At 48.3% G+C, this 24636-nt stretch overlaps 9 non-coding genes across 9 annotated transcripts; all 9 read left to right on the top strand.

Moving 5' to 3' along the window:
• The first annotated feature begins 582 nt into the window (after window positions 1-582).
• On the top strand, window positions 583-773 carry LOC136594237 (U2 spliceosomal RNA). The gene has a single exon (XR_010788519.1). It is a non-coding gene; the product is annotated as a U2 spliceosomal RNA (small nuclear RNA).
• A 2607-nt stretch (window positions 774-3380) lies between these two features.
• Window positions 3381-3571, top strand: LOC136594236 (U2 spliceosomal RNA). The gene has a single exon (XR_010788518.1). It is a non-coding gene; the product is annotated as a U2 spliceosomal RNA (small nuclear RNA).
• A 2642-nt stretch (window positions 3572-6213) lies between these two features.
• On the top strand, window positions 6214-6404 carry LOC136594235 (U2 spliceosomal RNA). Its single transcript, XR_010788517.1, has one exon. It is a non-coding gene; the product is annotated as a U2 spliceosomal RNA (small nuclear RNA).
• A 2622-nt stretch (window positions 6405-9026) lies between these two features.
• Window positions 9027-9217, top strand: LOC136594234 (U2 spliceosomal RNA). The gene has a single exon (XR_010788516.1). It is a non-coding gene; the product is annotated as a U2 spliceosomal RNA (small nuclear RNA).
• Window positions 9218-11809: 2592 nt separating this feature from the next.
• On the top strand, window positions 11810-12000 carry LOC136594233 (U2 spliceosomal RNA). The gene has a single exon (XR_010788514.1). It is a non-coding gene; the product is annotated as a U2 spliceosomal RNA (small nuclear RNA).
• Window positions 12001-14617: 2617 nt separating this feature from the next.
• On the top strand, window positions 14618-14808 carry LOC136594232 (U2 spliceosomal RNA). Its single transcript, XR_010788513.1, has one exon. It is a non-coding gene; the product is annotated as a U2 spliceosomal RNA (small nuclear RNA).
• A 2608-nt stretch (window positions 14809-17416) lies between these two features.
• On the top strand, window positions 17417-17607 carry LOC136594231 (U2 spliceosomal RNA). Its single transcript, XR_010788512.1, has one exon. It is a non-coding gene; the product is annotated as a U2 spliceosomal RNA (small nuclear RNA).
• A 2612-nt stretch (window positions 17608-20219) lies between these two features.
• LOC136594230 (U2 spliceosomal RNA) lies at window positions 20220-20410 on the top strand. Its single transcript, XR_010788511.1, has one exon. It is a non-coding gene; the product is annotated as a U2 spliceosomal RNA (small nuclear RNA).
• Window positions 20411-23038: 2628 nt separating this feature from the next.
• Window positions 23039-23229, top strand: LOC136594229 (U2 spliceosomal RNA). Its single transcript, XR_010788510.1, has one exon. It is a non-coding gene; the product is annotated as a U2 spliceosomal RNA (small nuclear RNA).
• Window positions 23230-24636: the final 1407 nt, after the last annotated feature.

The raw sequence follows: 24636 nt of genomic DNA, 5'->3' as shown, positions 1-24636 counted from the left end.
AATATAAAATCTGTAGTTATGTATGTATGTATGTATGGCGGGCGGGCAAAAAAGGCCTGCTGTATGTTTTTAAGTTCTTCGGATGACCATGCCGCTCTAATATTCTCCTTACTAGGGTCTACTAATGCTGGCCCAGGGGAAGGCAATAAAGCCCTATGGGGCCGAAGCCAATTTCCCTTATTTTAGGTTAAAAGTTTCCATCCGTCCCCACTGGAAATGCGGCCGGCCGAAGAGATCCCTCCAACCGACCGACCGACGCACCTTCAGAGACAAACTAGTGCTTGCTTCTAGTGTCATCGCCGGCTTAACCATCCTTTGTAGGGAGCTGACGAGTCCTGCAGTAGCAGCAGCAGCAGGCTCTGCAAGCCTAGGATGCGTGAGCACGGTGCAAGAGGAAGGACTGAGGGTGTGAGGCTGGGCGCGGTTGAGAAGGCGTGGGGCGGGGCTATGGAAAGTTTTAATAGCTCTCCCAGCTGCCTGGGTGCATTGTGGGTGCGCCCAGAGTGCTGGCTGAGCGTGTTGCCTCAAGCCTTGGAAGTGGAGTTGGGCGGGCCGGGCTACAGGTGAAACCCATTTCGGGTTATCGCTTCTCGGCCTTTTGGCTAAGATCAAGTGTAGTATCTGTTCTTATCAGTTTAATATCTGATACGTCCCCTATCTGGGGACCATATATTAAATGGATTTTTAGAACAGGGAGCTGGAAAAAGAGCTTGCTCTGTCCACTCCACGCATTGACCTGGTATTGCAGTACCTCCAGGACCGGTGCACCCCCTTTCCTACAGCAGTTTCCAAAAGCAGAAAAACAAAACCGACGAGCAAGAGGTGCAGCGCAGCTGTGGCGGCGGCTGCTGCTACCACCCAAGCACTTTGATTGACACTCAGCCCGTCTGCTCGCAACATTGTATCCACTGAGCAGCTGCGTCTGCCAGAGTGTGCACAGCACAGGTACAACTGGAAGCAAAACACACACACACACACACACCAGTTCATATGGCAGCCGCACTCTATAGTTCGTACCTACCGCTGCGCTAATAGCCAAGTTGGAAACATCGGGCAGGCACAGCGTATCCTGGCAGCCTGCGTCTGTATGCTCCACGTATTCGGGTCATGGGTGTATGTGCAGGGGGCCCGGAGCCCTAGGGGGCCCATAAAGTCTCTCTTCCCCACATTGTAAACCAATGCTATCAATGACGCTTTATAGTTTGGGGGCCCAGTTCCAGACTTTGTACTGGGGCCCCGCAGCTTCAAGTTACACCTCCGGATCAGGATAATGCTAGGCCATTCCAACCAGCCTGTGTGTGTGACCTGCAGTCGCTGGTAGTCGAAAAGCGGCCGGCCCCGGATGCGCGCTTCAGAGTGGACAGACAGCAGCGGACCCCCAATCACACAGGCCCAAGGCTTGCTATGTAGCACGGAATACCTCATTGGACTGCAGCACTCCACGCGGGCTGAGATACACGCTCCACGTGGGATGGGCAGTATTCGTCCATGAAGATCCAGGCCAACGTTTAGAGATGGAGCAACACTCGGGGAGCAAAGAACTCCAACGAACGGACGCCTACTTTACAAGGATGTATTGCTTTATTCAATGCATGGACACAGAAACAGTTCAACCGCTCGATTACAGACCGCAGTCAATACAGTAAAGAAAGAAATGTGTCTGTTTAATGTAAACTTGCATGGAGCTCGTTTGTCAGCCACTGACTGACTGAATGCTGAAACGTGGTCTGACGTTACATGCACCACCAGGGATAAGGCCTTGCCTATAAGCATTCCCCAGCTGGCAAAAACCGAACCTCCCTGCCTATTCCTCACCATGGAAGAACGGAACCTACCTTTTTTTTAAAAAAAGAAAGCCACAGCAGCAGCCAACTCGATTTTGGTAGGCCGCTGTCTCCCCCTTGTGTGCTGCATAAAAAATGCACTCCACTAAAAATAGCAATGATCCACGAAATAGAGCGTATGGAGAGAATGAGGCTTCCAGATGAGCCGTCAGGCTATGATAAATTGTATCACACCTGGGCGATATGGATAGATGCCCGGAGCTCACCCCTATTTACCAAGTGGTTACAGACAGGGACATGTGAGTAACACGTTTAAACCACAATCGTAAAGAGAAACAACAATTCCGGAGCCCGCCCCCCCCCCCCCTTTTTGTTTTATTTTTTCTTTCTCCCGTGTCATAGATACCTACCCCCCCCTTACCCTCCCCTCATTCCCCTGTTTGTAGACCTTATAAAATATCACAGACAAACATGATATAGTTCAACTCGAAATTGATTTATTAAGTTTCATTGTCAAAGTTAATTTTACATTGCTTTGAGATAAGGCAAAAGTTTCCCCCCCTCCATGAAACCAATAAAACCTATATTGAATAAAATAAAAATGATGCAGTTACCGGTAGTTCTGCAGCTTCTTGGTGGAAATAAAGACCATCTCCCGTCTCCCAGCTGCAGCAGAGACTGACTGAAATGGCTGCCAAGCCCGGTATTAATGCTTCTAAATTGATGACATCACAAAGGAGTGACATCGTCAGCCTTCCAAACACCTGGCTCAATTGCATACAGTATGTATGTATGTATGCATGTATGTGAGTGAGTCTATCTATCTATCTATCTATCTATCTATCTATCTTTATTAATTATGTAGAATATAGATATGGATTATTTCTAAATTACAGATTTTGTAGATATAGATTAAAGATAGATTTAAGATTGTGTGTGTGTGTGTGTGTGTGTGTGTGTGTGTGTGTGTGTGTGTGTGTGTGTGTGTATATATAATGTATATATGTAAAAAAAAATATAAAATCTGTAGTTATGTATGTATGTATGTATGGCGGGCGGGCAAAAAAGGCCTGCTGTATGTTTTTAAGTTCTTCGGATGACCATGCCGCTCTAATATTCTCCTTACTAGGGTCTACTAATGCTGGCCCAGGGGAAGGCAATAAAGCCCTATGGGGCCGAAGCCAATTTCCCTTATTTTAGGTTAAAAGTTTCCATCCGTCCCCACTGGAAATGCGGCCGGCCGAAGAGATCCCTCCAACCGACCGACCGACGCACCTTCAGAGACAAACTAGTGCTTGCTTCTAGTGTCATCGCCGGCTTAACCATCCTTTGTAGGGAGCTGACGAGTCCTGCAGTAGCAGCAGCAGCAGGCTCTGCAAGCCTAGGATGCGTGAGCACGGTGCAAGAGGAAGGACTGAGGGTGTGAGGCTGGGCGCGGTTGAGAAGGCGTGGGGCGGGGCTATGGAAAGTTTTAATAGCTCTCCCAGCTGCCTGGGTGCATTGTGGGTGCGCCCAGAGTGCTGGCTGAGCGTGTTGCCTCAAGCCTTGGAAGTGGAGTTGGGCGGGCCGGGCTACAGGTGAAACCCATTTCGGGTTATCGCTTCTCGGCCTTTTGGCTAAGATCAAGTGTAGTATCTGTTCTTATCAGTTTAATATCTGATACGTCCCCTATCTGGGGACCATATATTAAATGGATTTTTAGAACAGGGAGCTGGAAAAAGAGCTTGCTCTGTCCACTCCACGCATTGACCTGGTATTGCAGTACCTCCAGGACCGGTGCACCCCCTTTCCTACAGCAGTTTCCAAAAGCAGAAAAACAAAACCGACGAGCAAGAGGTGCAGCGCAGCTGTGGCGGCGGCTGCTGCTACCACCCAAGCACTTTGATTGACACTCAGCCCGTCTGCTCGCAACATTGTATCCACTGAGCAGCTGCGTCTGCCAGAGTGTGCACAGCACAGGTACAACTGGAAGCAAAACACACACACACACACACACCAGTTCATATGGCAGCCGCACTCTATAGTTCGTACCTACCGCTGCGCTAATAGCCAAGTTGGAAACATCGGGCAGGCACAGCGTATCCTGGCAGCCTGCGTCTGTATGCTCCACGTATTCGGGTCATGGGTGTATGTGCAGGGGGCCCGGAGCCCTAGGGGGCCCATAAAGTCTCTCTTCCCCACATTGTAAACCAATGCTATCAATGACGCTTTATAGTTTGGGGGCCCAGTTCCAGACTTTGTACTGGGGCCCCGCAGCTTCAAGTTACACCTCCGGATCAGGATAATGCTAGGCCATTCCAACCAGCCTGTGTGTGTGACCTGCAGTCGCTGGTAGTCGAAAAGCGGCCGGCCCCGGATGCGCGCTTCAGAGTGGACAGACAGCAGCGGACCCCCAATCACACAGGCCCAAGGCTTGCTATGTAGCACGGAATACCTCATTGGACTGCAGCACTCCACGCGGGCTGAGATACACGCTCCACGTGGGATGGGCAGTATTCGTCCATGAAGATCCAGGCCAACGTTTAGAGATGGAGCAACACTCGGGTGGAGCAACACTCGGGGAGCAAAGAACTCCAACGAACGGACGCCTACTTTACAAGGATGTATTGCTTTATTCAATGCATGGACACAGAAACAGTTCAACCGCTCGATTACAGACCGCAGTCAATACAGTAAAGAAAGAAATGTGTCTGTTTAATGTAAACTTGCATGGAGCTCGTTTGTCAGCCACTGACTGACTGAATGCTGAAACGTGGTCTGACGTTACATGCACCACCAGGGATAAGGCCTTGCCTATAAGCATTCCCCAGCTGGCAAAAACCGAACCTCCCTGCCTATTCCTCACCATGGAAGAACGGAACCTACCTTTTTTTTAAAAAAAGAAAGCCACAGCAGCAGCCAACTCGATTTTGGTAGGCCGCTGTCTCCCCCTTGTGTGCTGCATAAAAAATGCACTCCACTAAAAATAGCAATGATCCACGAAATAGAGCGTATGGAGAGAATGAGGCTTCCAGATGAGCCGTCAGGCTATGATAAATTGTATCACACCTGGGCGATATGGATAGATGCCCGGAGCTCACCCCTATTTACCAAGTGGTTACAGACAGGGACATGTGAGTAACACGTTTAAACCACAATCGTAAAGAGAAACAACAATTCCGGAGCCCGCCCCCCCCCCCCTTTTTGTTTTATTTTTTCTTTCTCCCGTGTCATAGATACCTACCCCCCCCTTACCCTCCCCTCATTCCCCTGTTTGTAGACCTTATAAAATATCACAGACAAACATGATATAGTTCAACTCGAAATTGATTTATTAAGTTTCATTGTCAAAGTTAATTTTACATTGCTTTGAGATAAGGCAAAAGTTTCCCCCCCTCCATGAAACCAATAAAACCTATATTGAATAAAATAAAAATGATGCAGTTACCGGTAGTTCTGCAGCTTCTTGGTGGAAATAAAGACCATCTCCCGTCTCCCAGCTGCAGCAGAGACTGACTGAAATGGCTGCCAAGCCCGGTATTAATGCTTCTAAATTGATGACATCACAAAGGAGTGACATCGTCAGCCTTCCAAACACCTGGCTCAATTGCATACAGTATGTATGTATGTATGCATGTATGTGAGTGAGTCTATCTATCTATCTATCTATCTATCTATCTATCTATCTATCTATCTTTATTAATTATGTAGAATATAGATATGGATTATTTCTAAATTACAGATTTTGTAGATATAGATTAAAGATAGATTTAAGATTGTGTGTGTGTGTGTGTGTGTGTGTGTGTGTGTGTGTGTGTGTGTGTGTGTGTGTGTGTGTGTGTATATATAATGTATATATGTAAAAAAAAATATAAAATCTGTAGTTATGTATGTATGTATGTATGGCGGGCGGGCAAAAAAGGCCTGCTGTATGTTTTTAAGTTCTTCGGATGACCATGCCGCTCTAATATTCTCCTTACTAGGGTCTACTAATGCTGGCCCAGGGGAAGGCAATAAAGCCCTATGGGGCCGAAGCCAATTTCCCTTATTTTAGGTTAAAAGTTTCCATCCGTCCCCACTGGAAATGCGGCCGGCCGAAGAGATCCCTCCAACCGACCGACCGACGCACCTTCAGAGACAAACTAGTGCTTGCTTCTAGTGTCATCGCCGGCTTAACCATCCTTTGTAGGGAGCTGACGAGTCCTGCAGTAGCAGCAGCAGCAGGCTCTGCAAGCCTAGGATGCGTGAGCACGGTGCAAGAGGAAGGACTGAGGGTGTGAGGCTGGGCGCGGTTGAGAAGGCGTGGGGCGGGGCTATGGAAAGTTTTAATAGCTCTCCCAGCTGCCTGGGTGCATTGTGGGTGCGCCCAGAGTGCTGGCTGAGCGTGTTGCCTCAAGCCTTGGAAGTGGAGTTGGGCGGGCCGGGCTACAGGTGAAACCCATTTCGGGTTATCGCTTCTCGGCCTTTTGGCTAAGATCAAGTGTAGTATCTGTTCTTATCAGTTTAATATCTGATACGTCCCCTATCTGGGGACCATATATTAAATGGATTTTTAGAACAGGGAGCTGGAAAAAGAGCTTGCTCTGTCCACTCCACGCATTGACCTGGTATTGCAGTACCTCCAGGACCGGTGCACCCCCTTTCCTACAGCAGTTTCCAAAAGCAGAAAAACAAAACCGACGAGCAAGAGGTGCAGCGCAGCTGTGGCGGCGGCTGCTGCTACCACCCAAGCACTTTGATTGACACTCAGCCCGTCTGCTCGCAACATTGTATCCACTGAGCAGCTGCGTCTGCCAGAGTGTGCACAGCACAGGTACAACTGGAAGCAAAACACACACACACACACACACCAGTTCATATGGCAGCCGCACTCTATAGTTCGTACCTACCGCTGCGCTAATAGCCAAGTTGGAAACATCGGGCAGGCACAGCGTATCCTGGCAGCCTGCGTCTGTATGCTCCACGTATTCGGGTCATGGGTGTATGTGCAGGGGGCCCGGAGCCCTAGGGGGCCCATAAAGTCTCTCTTCCCCACATTGTAAACCAATGCTATCAATGACGCTTTATAGTTTGGGGGCCCAGTTCCAGACTTTGTACTGGGGCCCCGCAGCTTCAAGTTACACCTCCGGATCAGGATAATGCTAGGCCATTCCAACCAGCCTGTGTGTGTGACCTGCAGTCGCTGGTAGTCGAAAAGCGGCCGGCCCCGGATGCGCGCTTCAGAGTGGACAGACAGCAGCGGACCCCCAATCACACAGGCCCAAGGCTTGCTATGTAGCACGGAATACCTCATTGGACTGCAGCACTCCACGCGGGCTGAGATACACGCTCCACGTGGGATGGGCAGTATTCGTCCATGAAGATCCAGGCCAACGTTTAGAGATGGAGCAACACTCGGGGAGCAAAGAACTCCAACGAACGGACGCCTACTTTACAAGGATGTATTGCTTTATTCAATGCATGGACACAGAAACAGTTCAACCGCTCGATTACAGACCGCAGTCAATACAGTAAAGAAAGAAATGTGTCTGTTTAATGTAAACTTGCATGGAGCTCGTTTGTCAGCCACTGACTGACTGAATGCTGAAACGTGGTCTGACGTTACATGCACCACCAGGGATAAGGCCTTGCCTATAAGCATTCCCCAGCTGGCAAAAACCGAACCTCCCTGCCTATTCCTCACCATGGAAGAACGGAACCTACCTTTTTTTTAAAAAAAGAAAGCCACAGCAGCAGCCAACTCGATTTTGGTAGGCCGCTGTCTCCCCCTTGTGTGCTGCATAAAAAATGCACTCCACTAAAAATAGCAATGATCCACGAAATAGAGCGTATGGAGAGAATGAGGCTTCCAGATGAGCCGTCAGGCTATGATAAATTGTATCACACCTGGGCGATATGGATAGATGCCCGGAGCTCACCCCTATTTACCAAGTGGTTACAGACAGGGACATGTGAGTAACACGTTTAAACCACAATCGTAAAGAGAAACAACAATTCCGGAGCCCGCCCCCCCCCCCCTTTTTGTTTTATTTTTTCTTTCTCCCGTGTCATAGATACCTACCCCCCCCTTACCCTCCCCTCATTCCCCTGTTTGTAGACCTTATAAAATATCACAGACAAACATGATATAGTTCAACTCGAAATTGATTTATTAAGTTTCATTGTCAAAGTTAATTTTACATTGCTTTGAGATAAGGCAAAAGTTTCCCCCCCTCCATGAAACCAATAAAACCTATATTGAATAAAATAAAAATGATGCAGTTACCGGTAGTTCTGCAGCTTCTTGGTGGAAATAAAGACCATCTCCCGTCTCCCAGCTGCAGCAGAGACTGACTGAAATTGAAATGGCTGCCAAGCCCGGTATTAATGCTTCTAAATTGATGACATCACAAAGGAGTGACATCGTCAGCCTTCCAAACACCTGGCTCAATTGCATACAGTATGTATGTATGTATGCATGTATGTGAGTGAGTCTATCTATCTATCTATCTATCTATCTATCTATCTATCTTTATTAATTATGTAGAATATAGATATGGATTATTTCTAAATTACAGATTTTGTAGATATAGATTAAAGATAGATTTAAGATTGTGTGTGTGTGTGTGTGTGTGTGTGTGTGTGTGTGTGTGTGTGTGTGTGTGTGTGTGTGTGTATATATAATGTATATATGTAAAAAAAAATATAAAATCTGTAGTTATGTATGTATGTATGTATGGCGGGCGGGCAAAAAAGGCCTGCTGTATGTTTTTAAGTTCTTCGGATGACCATGCCGCTCTAATATTCTCCTTACTAGGGTCTACTAATGCTGGCCCAGGGGAAGGCAATAAAGCCCTATGGGGCCGAAGCCAATTTCCCTTATTTTAGGTTAAAAGTTTCCATCCGTCCCCACTGGAAATGCGGCCGGCCGAAGAGATCCCTCCAACCGACCGACCGACGCACCTTCAGAGACAAACTAGTGCTTGCTTCTAGTGTCATCGCCGGCTTAACCATCCTTTGTAGGGAGCTGACGAGTCCTGCAGTAGCAGCAGCAGCAGGCTCTGCAAGCCTAGGATGCGTGAGCACGGTGCAAGAGGAAGGACTGAGGGTGTGAGGCTGGGCGCGGTTGAGAAGGCGTGGGGCGGGGCTATGGAAAGTTTTAATAGCTCTCCCAGCTGCCTGGGTGCATTGTGGGTGCGCCCAGAGTGCTGGCTGAGCGTGTTGCCTCAAGCCTTGGAAGTGGAGTTGGGCGGGCCGGGCTACAGGTGAAACCCATTTCGGGTTATCGCTTCTCGGCCTTTTGGCTAAGATCAAGTGTAGTATCTGTTCTTATCAGTTTAATATCTGATACGTCCCCTATCTGGGGACCATATATTAAATGGATTTTTAGAACAGGGAGCTGGAAAAAGAGCTTGCTCTGTCCACTCCACGCATTGACCTGGTATTGCAGTACCTCCAGGACCGGTGCACCCCCTTTCCTACAGCAGTTTCCAAAAGCAGAAAAACAAAACCGACGAGCAAGAGGTGCAGCGCAGCTGTGGCGGCGGCTGCTGCTACCACCCAAGCACTTTGATTGACACTCAGCCCGTCTGCTCGCAACATTGTATCCACTGAGCAGCTGCGTCTGCCAGAGTGTGCACAGCACAGGTACAACTGGAAGCAAAACACACACACACACACACACCAGTTCATATGGCAGCCGCACTCTATAGTTCGTACCTACCGCTGCGCTAATAGCCAAGTTGGAAACATCGGGCAGGCACAGCGTATCCTGGCAGCCTGCGTCTGTATGCTCCACGTATTCGGGTCATGGGTGTATGTGCAGGGGGCCCGGAGCCCTAGGGGGCCCATAAAGTCTCTCTTCCCCACATTGTAAACCAATGCTATCAATGACGCTTTATAGTTTGGGGGCCCAGTTCCAGACTTTGTACTGGGGCCCCGCAGCTTCAAGTTACACCTCCGGATCAGGATAATGCTAGGCCATTCCAACCAGCCTGTGTGTGTGACCTGCAGTCGCTGGTAGTCGAAAAGCGGCCGGCCCCGGATGCGCGCTTCAGAGTGGACAGACAGCAGCGGACCCCCAATCACACAGGCCCAAGGCTTGCTATGTAGCACGGAATACCTCATTGGACTGCAGCACTCCACGCGGGCTGAGATACACGCTCCACGTGGGATGGGCAGTATTCGTCCATGAAGATCCAGGCCAACGTTTAGAGATGGAGCAACACTCGGGGAGCAAAGAACTCCAACGAACGGACGCCTACTTTACAAGGATGTATTGCTTTATTCAATGCATGGACACAGAAACAGTTCAACCGCTCGATTACAGACCGCAGTCAATACAGTAAAGAAAGAAATGTGTCTGTTTAATGTAAACTTGCATGGAGCTCGTTTGTCAGCCACTGACTGACTGAATGCTGAAACGTGGTCTGACGTTACATGCACCACCAGGGATAAGGCCTTGCCTATAAGCATTCCCCAGCTGGCAAAAACCGAACCTCCCTGCCTATTCCTCACCATGGAAGAACGGAACCTACCTTTTTTTTAAAAAAAGAAAGCCACAGCAGCAGCCAACTCGATTTTGGTAGGCCGCTGTCTCCCCCTTGTGTGCTGCATAAAAAATGCACTCCACTAAAAATAGCAATGATCCACGAAATAGAGCGTATGGAGAGAATGAGGCTTCCAGATGAGCCGTCAGGCTATGATAAATTGTATCACACCTGGGCGATATGGATAGATGCCCGGAGCTCACCCCTATTTACCAAGTGGTTACAGACAGGGACATGTGAGTAACACGTTTAAACCACAATCGTAAAGAGAAACAACAATTCCGGAGCCCGCCCCCCCCCCCCTTTTTGTTTTATTTTTTCTTTCTCCCGTGTCATAGATACCTACCCCCCCCTTACCCTCCCCTCATTCCCCTGTTTGTAGACCTTATAAAATATCACAGACAAACATGATATAGTTCAACTCGAAATTGATTTATTAAGTTTCATTGTCAAAGTTAATTTTACATTGCTTTGAGATAAGGCAAAAGTTTCCCCCCCTCCATGAAACCAATAAAACCTATATTGAATAAAATAAAAATGATGCAGTTACCGGTAGTTCTGCAGCTTCTTGGTGGAAATAAAGACCATCTCCCGTCTCCCAGCTGCAGCAGAGACTGACTGAAATGGCTGCCAAGCCCGGTATTAATGCTTCTAAATTGATGACATCACAAAGGAGTGACATCGTCAGCCTTCCAAACACCTGGCTCAATTGCATACAGTATGTATGTATGTATGCATGTATGTGAGTGAGTCTATCTATCTATCTATCTATCTATCTATCTATCTTTATTAATTATGTAGAATATAGATATGGATTATTTCTAAATTACAGATTTTGTAGATATAGATTAAAGATAGATTTAAGATTGTGTGTGTGTGTGTGTGTGTGTGTGTGTGTGTGTGTGTGTGTATATATAATGTATATATGTAAAAAAAAATATAAAATCTGTAGTTATGTATGTATGTATGTATGGCGGGCGGGCAAAAAAGGCCTGCTGTATGTTTTTAAGTTCTTCGGATGACCATGCCGCTCTAATATTCTCCTTACTAGGGTCTACTAATGCTGGCCCAGGGGAAGGCAATAAAGCCCTATGGGGCCGAAGCCAATTTCCCTTATTTTAGGTTAAAAGTTTCCATCCGTCCCCACTGGAAATGCGGCCGGCCGAAGAGATCCCTCCAACCGACCGACCGACGCACCTTCAGAGACAAACTAGTGCTTGCTTCTAGTGTCATCGCCGGCTTAACCATCCTTTGTAGGGAGCTGACGAGTCCTGCAGTAGCAGCAGCAGCAGGCTCTGCAAGCCTAGGATGCGTGAGCACGGTGCAAGAGGAAGGACTGAGGGTGTGAGGCTGGGCGCGGTTGAGAAGGCGTGGGGCGGGGCTATGGAAAGTTTTAATAGCTCTCCCAGCTGCCTGGGTGCATTGTGGGTGCGCCCAGAGTGCTGGCTGAGCGTGTTGCCTCAAGCCTTGGAAGTGGAGTTGGGCGGGCCGGGCTACAGGTGAAACCCATTTCGGGTTATCGCTTCTCGGCCTTTTGGCTAAGATCAAGTGTAGTATCTGTTCTTATCAGTTTAATATCTGATACGTCCCCTATCTGGGGACCATATATTAAATGGATTTTTAGAACAGGGAGCTGGAAAAAGAGCTTGCTCTGTCCACTCCACGCATTGACCTGGTATTGCAGTACCTCCAGGACCGGTGCACCCCCTTTCCTACAGCAGTTTCCAAAAGCAGAAAAACAAAACCGACGAGCAAGAGGTGCAGCGCAGCTGTGGCGGCGGCTGCTGCTACCACCCAAGCACTTTGATTGACACTCAGCCCGTCTGCTCGCAACATTGTATCCACTGAGCAGCTGCGTCTGCCAGAGTGTGCACAGCACAGGTACAACTGGAAGCAAAACACACACACACACACACACCAGTTCATATGGCAGCCGCACTCTATAGTTCGTACCTACCGCTGCGCTAATAGCCAAGTTGGAAACATCGGGCAGGCACAGCGTATCCTGGCAGCCTGCGTCTGTATGCTCCACGTATTCGGGTCATGGGTGTATGTGCAGGGGGCCCGGAGCCCTAGGGGGCCCATAAAGTCTCTCTTCCCCACATTGTAAACCAATGCTATCAATGACGCTTTATAGTTTGGGGGCCCAGTTCCAGACTTTGTACTGGGGCCCCGCAGCTTCAAGTTACACCTCCGGATCAGGATAATGCTAGGCCATTCCAACCAGCCTGTGTGTGTGACCTGCAGTCGCTGGTAGTCGAAAAGCGGCCGGCCCCGGATGCGCGCTTCAGAGTGGACAGACAGCAGCGGACCCCCAATCACACAGGCCCAAGGCTTGCTATGTAGCACGGAATACCTCATTGGACTGCAGCACTCCACGCGGGCTGAGATACACGCTCCACGTGGGATGGGCAGTATTCGTCCATGAAGATCCAGGCCAACGTTTAGAGATGGAGCAACACTCGGGGAGCAAAGAACTCCAACGAACGGACGCCTACTTTACAAGGATGTATTGCTTTATTCAATGCATGGACACAGAAACAGTTCAACCGCTCGATTACAGACCGCAGTCAATACAGTAAAGAAAGAAATGTGTCTGTTTAATGTAAACTTGCATGGAGCTCGTTTGTCAGCCACTGACTGACTGAATGCTGAAACGTGGTCTGACGTTACATGCACCACCAGGGATAAGGCCTTGCCTATAAGCATTCCCCAGCTGGCAAAAACCGAACCTCCCTGCCTATTCCTCACCATGGAAGAACGGAACCTACCTTTTTTTTAAAAAAAGAAAGCCACAGCAGCAGCCAACTCGATTTTGGTAGGCCGCTGTCTCCCCCTTGTGTGCTGCATAAAAAATGCACTCCACTAAAAATAGCAATGATCCACGAAATAGAGCGTATGGAGAGAATGAGGCTTCCAGATGAGCCGTCAGGCTATGATAAATTGTATCACACCTGGGCGATATGGATAGATGCCCGGAGCTCACCCCTATTTACCAAGTGGTTACAGACAGGGACATGTGAGTAACACGTTTAAACCACAATCGTAAAGAGAAACAACAATTCCGGAGCCCGCCCCCCCCCCCCCTTTTTGTTTTATTTTTTCTTTCTCCCGTGTCATAGATACCTACCCCCCCCTTACCCTCCCCTCATTCCCCTGTTTGTAGACCTTATAAAATATCACAGACAAACATGATATAGTTCAACTCGAAATTGATTTATTAAGTTTCATTGTCAAAGTTAATTTTACATTGCTTTGAGATAAGGCAAAAGTTTCCCCCCCTCCATGAAACCAATAAAACCTATATTGAATAAAATAAAAATGATGCAGTTACCGGTAGTTCTGCAGCTTCTTGGTGGAAATAAAGACCATCTCCCGTCTCCCAGCTGCAGCAGAGACTGACTGAAATGGCTGCCAAGCCCGGTATTAATGCTTCTAAATTGATGACATCACAAAGGAGTGACATCGTCAGCCTTCCAAACACCTGGCTCAATTGCATACAGTATGTATGTATGTATGCATGTATGTGAGTGAGTCTATCTATCTATCTATCTATCTATCTATCTATCTTTATTAATTATGTAGAATATAGATATGGATTATTTCTAAATTACAGATTTTGTAGATATAGATTAAAGATAGATTTAAGATTGTGTGTGTGTGTGTGTGTGTGTGTGTGTGTGTGTGTGTGTGTGTGTGTGTGTGTGTGTGTGTGTGTATATATAATGTATATATGTAAAAAAAAATATAAAATCTGTAGTTATGTATGTATGTATGTATGGCGGGCGGGCAAAAAAGGCCTGCTGTATGTTTTTAAGTTCTTCGGATGACCATGCCGCTCTAATATTCTCCTTACTAGGGTCTACTAATGCTGGCCCAGGGGAAGGCAATAAAGCCCTATGGGGCCGAAGCCAATTTCCCTTATTTTAGGTTAAAAGTTTCCATCCGTCCCCACTGGAAATGCGGCCGGCCGAAGAGATCCCTCCAACCGACCGACCGACGCACCTTCAGAGACAAACTAGTGCTTGCTTCTAGTGTCATCGCCGGCTTAACCATCCTTTGTAGGGAGCTGACGAGTCCTGCAGTAGCAGCAGCAGCAGGCTCTGCAAGCCTAGGATGCGTGAGCACGGTGCAAGAGGAAGGACTGAGGGTGTGAGGCTGGGCGCGGTTGAGAAGGCGTGGGGCGGGGCTATGGAAAGTTTTAATAGCTCTCCCAGCTGCCTGGGTGCATTGTGGGTGCGCCCAGAGTGCTGGCTGAGCGTGTTGCCTCAAGCCTTGGAAGTGGAGTTGGGCGGGCCGGGCTACAGGTGAAACCCATTTCGGGTTATCGCTTCTCGGCCTTTTGGCTAAGATCAAGTGTAGTATCTGTTCTTATCAGTTTAATATCTGATACGTCCCCTATCTGGGGACCATATATTAAATGGATTTTTAGAACAGGGAGCTGGAAAAAGAGCTTGCTCTGTCCACTCCACGCATTGACCTGGTATTGCAGTACCTCCAGGACCGGTGCACCCCCTTTCCTACAGCAGTTTCCAAAAGCAGAAAAACAAAACCGACGAGCAAGAGGTGCAGCGCAGCTGTGGCGGCGGCTGCTGCTACCACCCAAGCACTTTGATTGACACTCAGCCCGTCTGCTCGCAACATTGTATCCACTGAGCAGCTGCGTCTGCCAGAGTGTGCACAGCACAGGTACAACTGGAAGCAAAACACACACACACACACACACCAGTTCATATGGCAGCCGCACTCTATAGTTCGTACCTACCGCTGCGCTAATAGCCAAGTTGGAAACATCGGGCAGGCACAGCGTATCCTGGCAGCCTGCGTCTGTATGCTCCACGTATTCGGGTCATGGGTGTATGTGCAGGGGGCCCGGAGCCCTAGGGGGCCCATAAAGTCTCTCTTCCCCACATTGTAAACCAATGCTATCAATGACGCTTTATAGTTTGGGGGCCCAGTTCCAGACTTTGTACTGGGGCCCCGCAGCTTCAAGTTACACCTCCGGATCAGGATAATGCTAGGCCATTCCAACCAGCCTGTGTGTGTGACCTGCAGTCGCTGGTAGTCGAAAAGCGGCCGGCCCCGGATGCGCGCTTCAGAGTGGACAGACAGCAGCGGACCCCCAATCACACAGGCCCAAGGCTTGCTATGTAGCACGGAATACCTCATTGGACTGCAGCACTCCACGCGGGCTGAGATACACGCTCCACGTGGGATGGGCAGTATTCGTCCATGAAGATCCAGGCCAACGTTTAGAGATGGAGCAACACTCGGGGAGCAAAGAACTCCAACGAACGGACGCCTACTTTACAAGGATGTATTGCTTTATTCAATGCATGGACACAGAAACAGTTCAACCGCTCGATTACAGACCGCAGTCAATACAGTAAAGAAAGAAATGTGTCTGTTTAATGTAAACTTGCATGGAGCTCGTTTGTCAGCCACTGACTGACTGAATGCTGAAACGTGGTCTGACGTTACATGCACCACCAGGGATAAGGCCTTGCCTATAAGCATTCCCCAGCTGGCAAAAACCGAACCTCCCTGCCTATTCCTCACCATGGAAGAACGGAACCTACCTTTTTTTTAAAAAAAGAAAGCCACAGCAGCAGCCAACTCGATTTTGGTAGGCCGCTGTCTCCCCCTTGTGTGCTGCATAAAAAATGCACTCCACTAAAAATAGCAATGATCCACGAAATAGAGCGTATGGAGAGAATGAGGCTTCCAGATGAGCCGTCAGGCTATGATAAATTGTATCACACCTGGGCGATATGGATAGATGCCCGGAGCTCACCCCTATTTACCAAGTGGTTACAGACAGGGACATGTGAGTAACACGTTTAAACCACAATCGTAAAGAGAAACAACAATTCCGGAGCCCGCCCCCCCCCCCCTTTTTGTTTTATTTTTTCTTTCTCCCGTGTCATAGATACCTACCCCCCCCTTACCCTCCCCTCATTCCCCTGTTTGTAGACCTTATAAAATATCACAGACAAACATGATATAGTTCAACTCGAAATTGATTTATTAAGTTTCATTGTCAAAGTTAATTTTACATTGCTTTGAGATAAGGCAAAAGTTTCCCCCCCTCCATGAAACCAATAAAACCTATATTGAATAAAATAAAAATGATGCAGTTACCGGTAGTTCTGCAGCTTCTTGGTGGAAATAAAGACCATCTCCCGTCTCCCAGCTGCAGCAGAGACTGACTGAAATGGCTGCCAAGCCCGGTATTAATGCTTCTAAATTGATGACATCACAAAGGAGTGACATCGTCAGCCTTCCAAACACCTGGCTCAATTGCATACAGTATGTATGTATGTATGCATGTATGTGAGTGAGTCTATCTATCTATCTATCTATCTATCTATCTATCTATCTATCTTTATTAATTATGTAGAATATAGATATGGATTATTTCTAAATTACAGATTTTGTAGATATAGATTAAAGATAGATTTAAGATTGTGTGTGTGTGTGTGTGTGTGTGTGTGTGTGTGTGTGTGTGTGTGTGTGTATATATAATGTATATATGTAAAAAAAAATATAAAATCTGTAGTTATGTATGTATGTATGTATGGCGGGCGGGCAAAAAAGGCCTGCTGTATGTTTTTAAGTTCTTCGGATGACCATGCCGCTCTAATATTCTCCTTACTAGGGTCTACTAATGCTGGCCCAGGGGAAGGCAATAAAGCCCTATGGGGCCGAAGCCAATTTCCCTTATTTTAGGTTAAAAGTTTCCATCCGTCCCCACTGGAAATGCGGCCGGCCGAAGAGATCCCTCCAACCGACCGACCGACGCACCTTCAGAGACAAACTAGTGCTTGCTTCTAGTGTCATCGCCGGCTTAACCATCCTTTGTAGGGAGCTGACGAGTCCTGCAGTAGCAGCAGCAGCAGGCTCTGCAAGCCTAGGATGCGTGAGCACGGTGCAAGAGGAAGGACTGAGGGTGTGAGGCTGGGCGCGGTTGAGAAGGCGTGGGGCGGGGCTATGGAAAGTTTTAATAGCTCTCCCAGCTGCCTGGGTGCATTGTGGGTGCGCCCAGAGTGCTGGCTGAGCGTGTTGCCTCAAGCCTTGGAAGTGGAGTTGGGCGGGCCGGGCTACAGGTGAAACCCATTTCGGGTTATCGCTTCTCGGCCTTTTGGCTAAGATCAAGTGTAGTATCTGTTCTTATCAGTTTAATATCTGATACGTCCCCTATCTGGGGACCATATATTAAATGGATTTTTAGAACAGGGAGCTGGAAAAAGAGCTTGCTCTGTCCACTCCACGCATTGACCTGGTATTGCAGTACCTCCAGGACCGGTGCACCCCCTTTCCTACAGCAGTTTCCAAAAGCAGAAAAACAAAACCGACGAGCAAGAGGTGCAGCGCAGCTGTGGCGGCGGCTGCTGCTACCACCCAAGCACTTTGATTGACACTCAGCCCGTCTGCTCGCAACATTGTATCCACTGAGCAGCTGCGTCTGCCAGAGTGTGCACAGCACAGGTACAACTGGAAGCAAAACACACACACACACACACACCAGTTCATATGGCAGCCGCACTCTATAGTTCGTACCTACCGCTGCGCTAATAGCCAAGTTGGAAACATCGGGCAGGCACAGCGTATCCTGGCAGCCTGCGTCTGTATGCTCCACGTATTCGGGTCATGGGTGTATGTGCAGGGGGCCCGGAGCCCTAGGGGGCCCATAAAGTCTCTCTTCCCCACATTGTAAACCAATGCTATCAATGACGCTTTATAGTTTGGGGGCCCAGTTCCAGACTTTGTACTGGGGCCCCGCAGCTTCAAGTTACACCTCCGGATCAGGATAATGCTAGGCCATTCCAACCAGCCTGTGTGTGTGACCTGCAGTCGCTGGTAGTCGAAAAGCGGCCGGCCCCGGATGCGCGCTTCAGAGTGGACAGACAGCAGCGGACCCCCAATCACACAGGCCCAAGGCTTGCTATGTAGCACGGAATACCTCATTGGACTGCAGCACTCCACGCGGGCTGAGATACACGCTCCACGTGGGATGGGCAGTATTCGTCCATGAAGATCCAGGCCAACGTTTAGAGATGGAGCAACACTCGGGGAGCAAAGAACTCCAACGAACGGACGCCTACTTTACAAGGATGTATTGCTTTATTCAATGCATGGACACAGAAACAGTTCAACCGCTCGATTACAGACCGCAGTCAATACAGTAAAGAAAGAAATGTGTCTGTTTAATGTAAACTTGCATGGAGCTCGTTTGTCAGCCACTGACTGACTGAATGCTGAAACGTGGTCTGACGTTACATGCACCACCAGGGATAAGGCCTTGCCTATAAGCATTCCCCAGCTGGCAAAAACCGAACCTCCCTGCCTATTCCTCACCATGGAAGAACGGAACCTACCTTTTTTTTAAAAAAAGAAAGCCACAGCAGCAGCCAACTCGATTTTGGTAGGCCGCTGTCTCCCCCTTGTGTGCTGCATAAAAAATGCACTCCACTAAAAATAGCAATGATCCACGAAATAGAGCGTATGGAGAGAATGAGGCTTCCAGATGAGCCGTCAGGCTATGATAAATTGTATCACACCTGGGCGATATGGATAGATGCCCGGAGCTCACCCCTATTTACCAAGTGGTTACAGACAGGGACATGTGAGTAACACGTTTAAACCACAATCGTAAAGAGAAACAACAATTCCGGAGCCCGCCCCCCCCCCCCTTTTTGTTTTATTTTTTCTTTCTCCCGTGTCATAGATACCTACCCCCCCCTTACCCTCCCCTCATTCCCCTGTTTGTAGACCTTATAAAATATCACAGACAAACATGATATAGTTCAACTCGAAATTGATTTATTAAGTTTCATTGTCAAAGTTAATTTTACATTGCTTTGAGATAAGGCAAAAGTTTCCCCCCCTCCATGAAACCAATAAAACCTATATTGAATAAAATAAAAATGATGCAGTTACCGGTAGTTCTGCAGCTTCTTGGTGGAAATAAAGACCATCTCCCGTCTCCCAGCTGCAGCAGAGACTGACTGAAATGGCTGCCAAGCCCGGTATTAATGCTTCTAAATTGATGACATCACAAAGGAGTGACATCGTCAGCCTTCCAAACACCTGGCTCAATTGCATACAGTATGTATGTATGTATGCATGTATGTGAGTGAGTCTATCTATCTATCTATCTATCTATCTATCTATCTATCTTTATTAATTATGTAGAATATAGATATGGATTATTTCTAAATTACAGATTTTGTAGATATAGATTAAAGATAGATTTAAGATTGTGTGTGTGTGTGTGTGTGTGTGTGTGTGTGTGTGTGTGTGTGTGTGTGTGTGTGTGTATATATAATGTATATATGTAAAAAAAAATATAAAATCTGTAGTTATGTATGTATGTATGTATGGCGGGCGGGCAAAAAAGGCCTGCTGTATGTTTTTAAGTTCTTCGGATGACCATGCCGCTCTAATATTCTCCTTACTAGGGTCTACTAATGCTGGCCCAGGGGAAGGCAATAAAGCCCTATGGGGCCGAAGCCAATTTCCCTTATTTTAGGTTAAAAGTTTCCATCCGTCCCCACTGGAAATGCGGCCGGCCGAAGAGATCCCTCCAACCGACCGACCGACGCACCTTCAGAGACAAACTAGTGCTTGCTTCTAGTGTCATCGCCGGCTTAACCATCCTTTGTAGGGAGCTGACGAGTCCTGCAGTAGCAGCAGCAGCAGGCTCTGCAAGCCTAGGATGCGTGAGCACGGTGCAAGAGGAAGGACTGAGGGTGTGAGGCTGGGCGCGGTTGAGAAGGCGTGGGGCGGGGCTATGGAAAGTTTTAATAGCTCTCCCAGCTGCCTGGGTGCATTGTGGGTGCGCCCAGAGTGCTGGCTGAGCGTGTTGCCTCAAGCCTTGGAAGTGGAGTTGGGCGGGCCGGGCTACAGGTGAAACCCATTTCGGGTTATCGCTTCTCGGCCTTTTGGCTAAGATCAAGTGTAGTATCTGTTCTTATCAGTTTAATATCTGATACGTCCCCTATCTGGGGACCATATATTAAATGGATTTTTAGAACAGGGAGCTGGAAAAAGAGCTTGCTCTGTCCACTCCACGCATTGACCTGGTATTGCAGTACCTCCAGGACCGGTGCACCCCCTTTCCTACAGCAGTTTCCAAAAGCAGAAAAACAAAACCGACGAGCAAGAGGTGCAGCGCAGCTGTGGCGGCGGCTGCTGCTACCACCCAAGCACTTTGATTGACACTCAGCCCGTCTGCTCGCAACATTGTATCCACTGAGCAGCTGCGTCTGCCAGAGTGTGCACAGCACAGGTACAACTGGAAGCAAAACACACACACACACACACACACACACCAGTTCATATGGCAGCCGCACTCTATAGTTCGTACCTACCGCTGCGCTAATAGCCAAGTTGGAAACATCGGGCAGGCACAGCGTATCCTGGCAGCCTGCGTCTGTATGCTCCACGTATTCGGGTCATGGGTGTATGTGCAGGGGGCCCGGAGCCCTAGGGGGCCCATAAAGTCTCTCTTCCCCACATTGTAAACCAATGCTATCAATGACGCTTTATAGTTTGGGGGCCCAGTTCCAGACTTTGTACTGGGGCCCCGCAGCTTCAAGTTACACCTCCGGATCAGGATAATGCTAGGCCATTCCAACCAGCCTGTGTGTGTGACCTGCAGTCGCTGGTAGTCGAAAAGCGGCCGGCCCCGGATGCGCGCTTCAGAGTGGACAGACAGCAGCGGACCCCCAATCACACAGGCCCAAGGCTTGCTATGTAGCACGGAATACCTCATTGGACTGCAGCACTCCACGCGGGCTGAGATACACGCTCCACGTGGGATGGGCAGTATTCGTCCATGAAGATCCAGGCCAACGTTTAGAGATGGAGCAACACTCGGGGAGCAAAGAACTCCAACGAACGGACGCCTACTTTACAAGGATGTATTGCTTTATTCAATGCATGGACACAGAAACAGTTCAACCGCTCGATTACAGACCGCAGTCAATACAGTAAAGAAAGAAATGTGTCTGTTTAATGTAAACTTGCATGGAGCTCGTTTGTCAGCCACTGACTGACTGAATGCTGAAACGTGGTCTGACGTTACATGCACCACCAGGGATAAGGCCTTGCCTATAAGCATTCCCCAGCTGGCAAAAACCGAACCTCCCTGCCTATTCCTCACCATGGAAGAACGGAACCTACCTTTTTTTTAAAAAAAGAAAGCCACAGCAGCAGCCAACTCGATTTTGGTAGGCCGCTGTCTCCCCCTTGTGTGCTGCATAAAAAATGCACTCCACTAAAAATAGCAATGATCCACGAAATAGAGCGTATGGAGAGAATGAGGCTTCCAGATGAGCCGTCAGGCTATGATAAATTGTATCACACCTGGGCGATATGGATAGATGCCCGGAGCTCACCCCTATTTACCAAGTGGTTACAGACAGGGACATGTGAGTAACACGTTTAAACCACAATCGTAAAGAGAAACAACAATTCCGGAGCCCGCCCCCCCCCCCCTTTTTGTTTTATTTTTTCTTTCTCCCGTGTCATAGATACCTACCCCCCCCTTACCCTCCCCTCATTCCCCTGTTTGTAGACCTTATAAAATATCACAGACAAACATGATATAGTTCAACTCGAAATTGATTTATTAAGTTTCATTGTCAAAGTTAATTTTACATTGCTTTGAGATAAGGCAAAAGTTTCCCCCCCTCCATGAAACCAATAAAACCTATATTGAATAAAATAAAAATGATGCAGTTACCGGTAGTTCTGCAGCTTCTTGGTGGAAATAAAGACCATCTCCCGTCTCCCAGCTGCAGCAGAGACTGACTGAAATGGCTGCCAAGCCCGGTATTAATGCTTCTAAATTGATGACATCACAAAGGAGTGACATCGTCAGCCTTCCAAACACCTGGCTCAATTGCATACAGTATGTATGTATGTATGCATGTATGTGAGTGAGTCTATCTATCTATCTATCTATCTATCTATCTATCTATCTATCTATCTATCTTTATTAATTATGTAGAATATAGATATGGATTATTTCTAAATTACAGATTTTGTAGATATAGATTAAAGATAGATTTAAGATTGTGTGTGTGTGTGTGTGTGTGTGTGTGTGTGTGTGTGTGTGTGTGTGTGTGTGTGTATATATAATGTATATATGTAAAAAAAAATATAAAATCTGTAGTTATGTATGTATGTATGTATGGCGGGCGGGCAAAAAAGGCCTGCTGTATGTTTTTAAGTTCTTCGGATGACCATGCCGCTCTAATATTCTCCTTACTAGGGTCTACTAATGCTGGCCCAGGGGAAGGCAATAAAGCCCTATGGGGCCGAAGCCAATTTCCCTTATTTTAGGTTAAAAGTTTCCATCCGTCCCCACTGGAAATGCGGCCGGCCGAAGAGATCCCTCCAACCGACCGACCGACGCACCTTCAGAGACAAACTAGTGCTTGCTTCTAGTGTCATCGCCGGCTTAACCATCCTTTGTAGGGAGCTGACGAGTCCTGCAGTAGCAGCAGCAGCAGGCTCTGCAAGCCTAGGATGCGTGAGCACGGTGCAAGAGGAAGGACTGAGGGTGTGAGGCTGGGCGCGGTTGAGAAGGCGTGGGGCGGGGCTATGGAAAGTTTTAATAGCTCTCCCAGCTGCCTGGGTGCATTGTGGGTGCGCCCAGAGTGCTGGCTGAGCGTGTTGCCTCAAGCCTTGGAAGTGGAGTTGGGTGGGCCGGGCTACAGGTGAAACCCATTTCGGGTTATCGCTTCTCGGCCTTTTGGCTAAGATCAAGTGTAGTATCTGTTCTTATCAGTTTAATATCTGATACGTCCCCTATCTGGGGACCATATATTAAATGGATTTTTAGAACAGGGAGCTGGAAAAAGAGCTTGCTCTGTCCACTCCACGCATTGACCTGGTATTGCAGTACCTCCAGGACCGGTGCACCCCCTTTCCTACAGCAGTTTCCAAAAGCAGAAAAACAAAACCGACGAGCAAGAGGTGCAGCGCAGCTGTGGCGGCGGCTGCTGCTACCACCCAAGCACTTTGATTGACACTCAGCCCGTCTGCTCGCAACATTGTATCCACTGAGCAGCTGCGTCTGCCAGAGTGTGCACAGCACAGGTACAACTGGAAGCAAAACACACACACACACACACACCAGTTCATATGGCAGCCGCACTCTATAGTTCGTACCTACCGCTGCGCTAATAGCCAAGTTGGAAACATCGGGCAGGCACAGCGTATCCTGGCAGCCTGCGTCTGTATGCTCCACGTATTCGGGTCATGGGTGTATGTGCAGGGGGCCCGGAGCCCTAGGGGGCCCATAAAGTCTCTCTTCCCCACATTGTAAACCAATGCTATCAATGACGCTTTATAGTTTGGGGGCCCAGTTCCAGACTTTGTACTGGGGCCCCGCAGCTTCAAGTTACACCTCCGGATCAGGATAATGCTAGGCCATTCCAACCAGCCTGTGTGTGTGACCTGCAGTCGCTGGTAGTCGAAAAGCGGCCGGCCCCGGATGCGCGCTTCAGAGTGGACAGACAGCAGCGGACCCCCAATCACACAGGCCCAAGGCTTGCTATGTAGCACGGAATACCTCATTGGACTGCAGCACTCCACGCGGGCTGAGATACACGCTCCACGTGGGATGGGCAGTATTCGTCCATGAAGATCCAGGCCAACGTTTAGAGATGGAGCAACACTCGGGGAGCAAAGAACTCCAACGAACGGACGCCTACTTTACAAGGATGTATTGCTTTATTCAATGCATGGACACAGAAACAGTTCAACCGCTCGATTACAGACCGCAGTCAATACAGTAAAGAAAGAAATGTGTCTGTTTAATGTAAACTTGCATGGAGCTCGTTTGTCAGCCACTGACTGACTGAATGCTGAAACGTGGTCTGACGTTACATGCACCACCAGGGATAAGGCCTTGCCTATAAGCATTCCCCAGCTGGCAAAAACCGAACCTCCCTGCCTATTCCTCACCATGGAAGAACGGAACCTACCTTTTTTTTAAAAAAAGAAAGCCACAGCAGCAGCCAACTCGATTTTGGTAGGCCGCTGTCTCCCCCTTGTGTGCTGCATAAAAAATGCACTCCACTAAAAATAGCAATGATCCACGAAATAGAGCGTATGGAGAGAATGAGGCTTCCAGATGAGCCGTCAGGCTATGATAAATTGTATCACACCTGGGCGATATGGATAGATGCCCGGAGCTCACCCCTATTTACCAAGTGGTTACAGACAGGGACATGTGAGTAACACGTTTAAACCACAATCGTAAAGAGAAACAACAATTCCGGAGCCCGCCCCCCCCCCCCTTTTTGTTTTATTTTTTCTTTCTCCCGTGT

Source organism: Eleutherodactylus coqui, unplaced genomic scaffold (assembly GCF_035609145.1).
Source record: "Eleutherodactylus coqui strain aEleCoq1 unplaced genomic scaffold, aEleCoq1.hap1 HAP1_SCAFFOLD_139, whole genome shotgun sequence".
NCBI lineage: Eukaryota > Metazoa > Chordata > Amphibia > Anura > Eleutherodactylidae > Eleutherodactylus > Eleutherodactylus coqui.
This window is presented reverse-complemented; position numbering and strand designations above follow the sequence as displayed.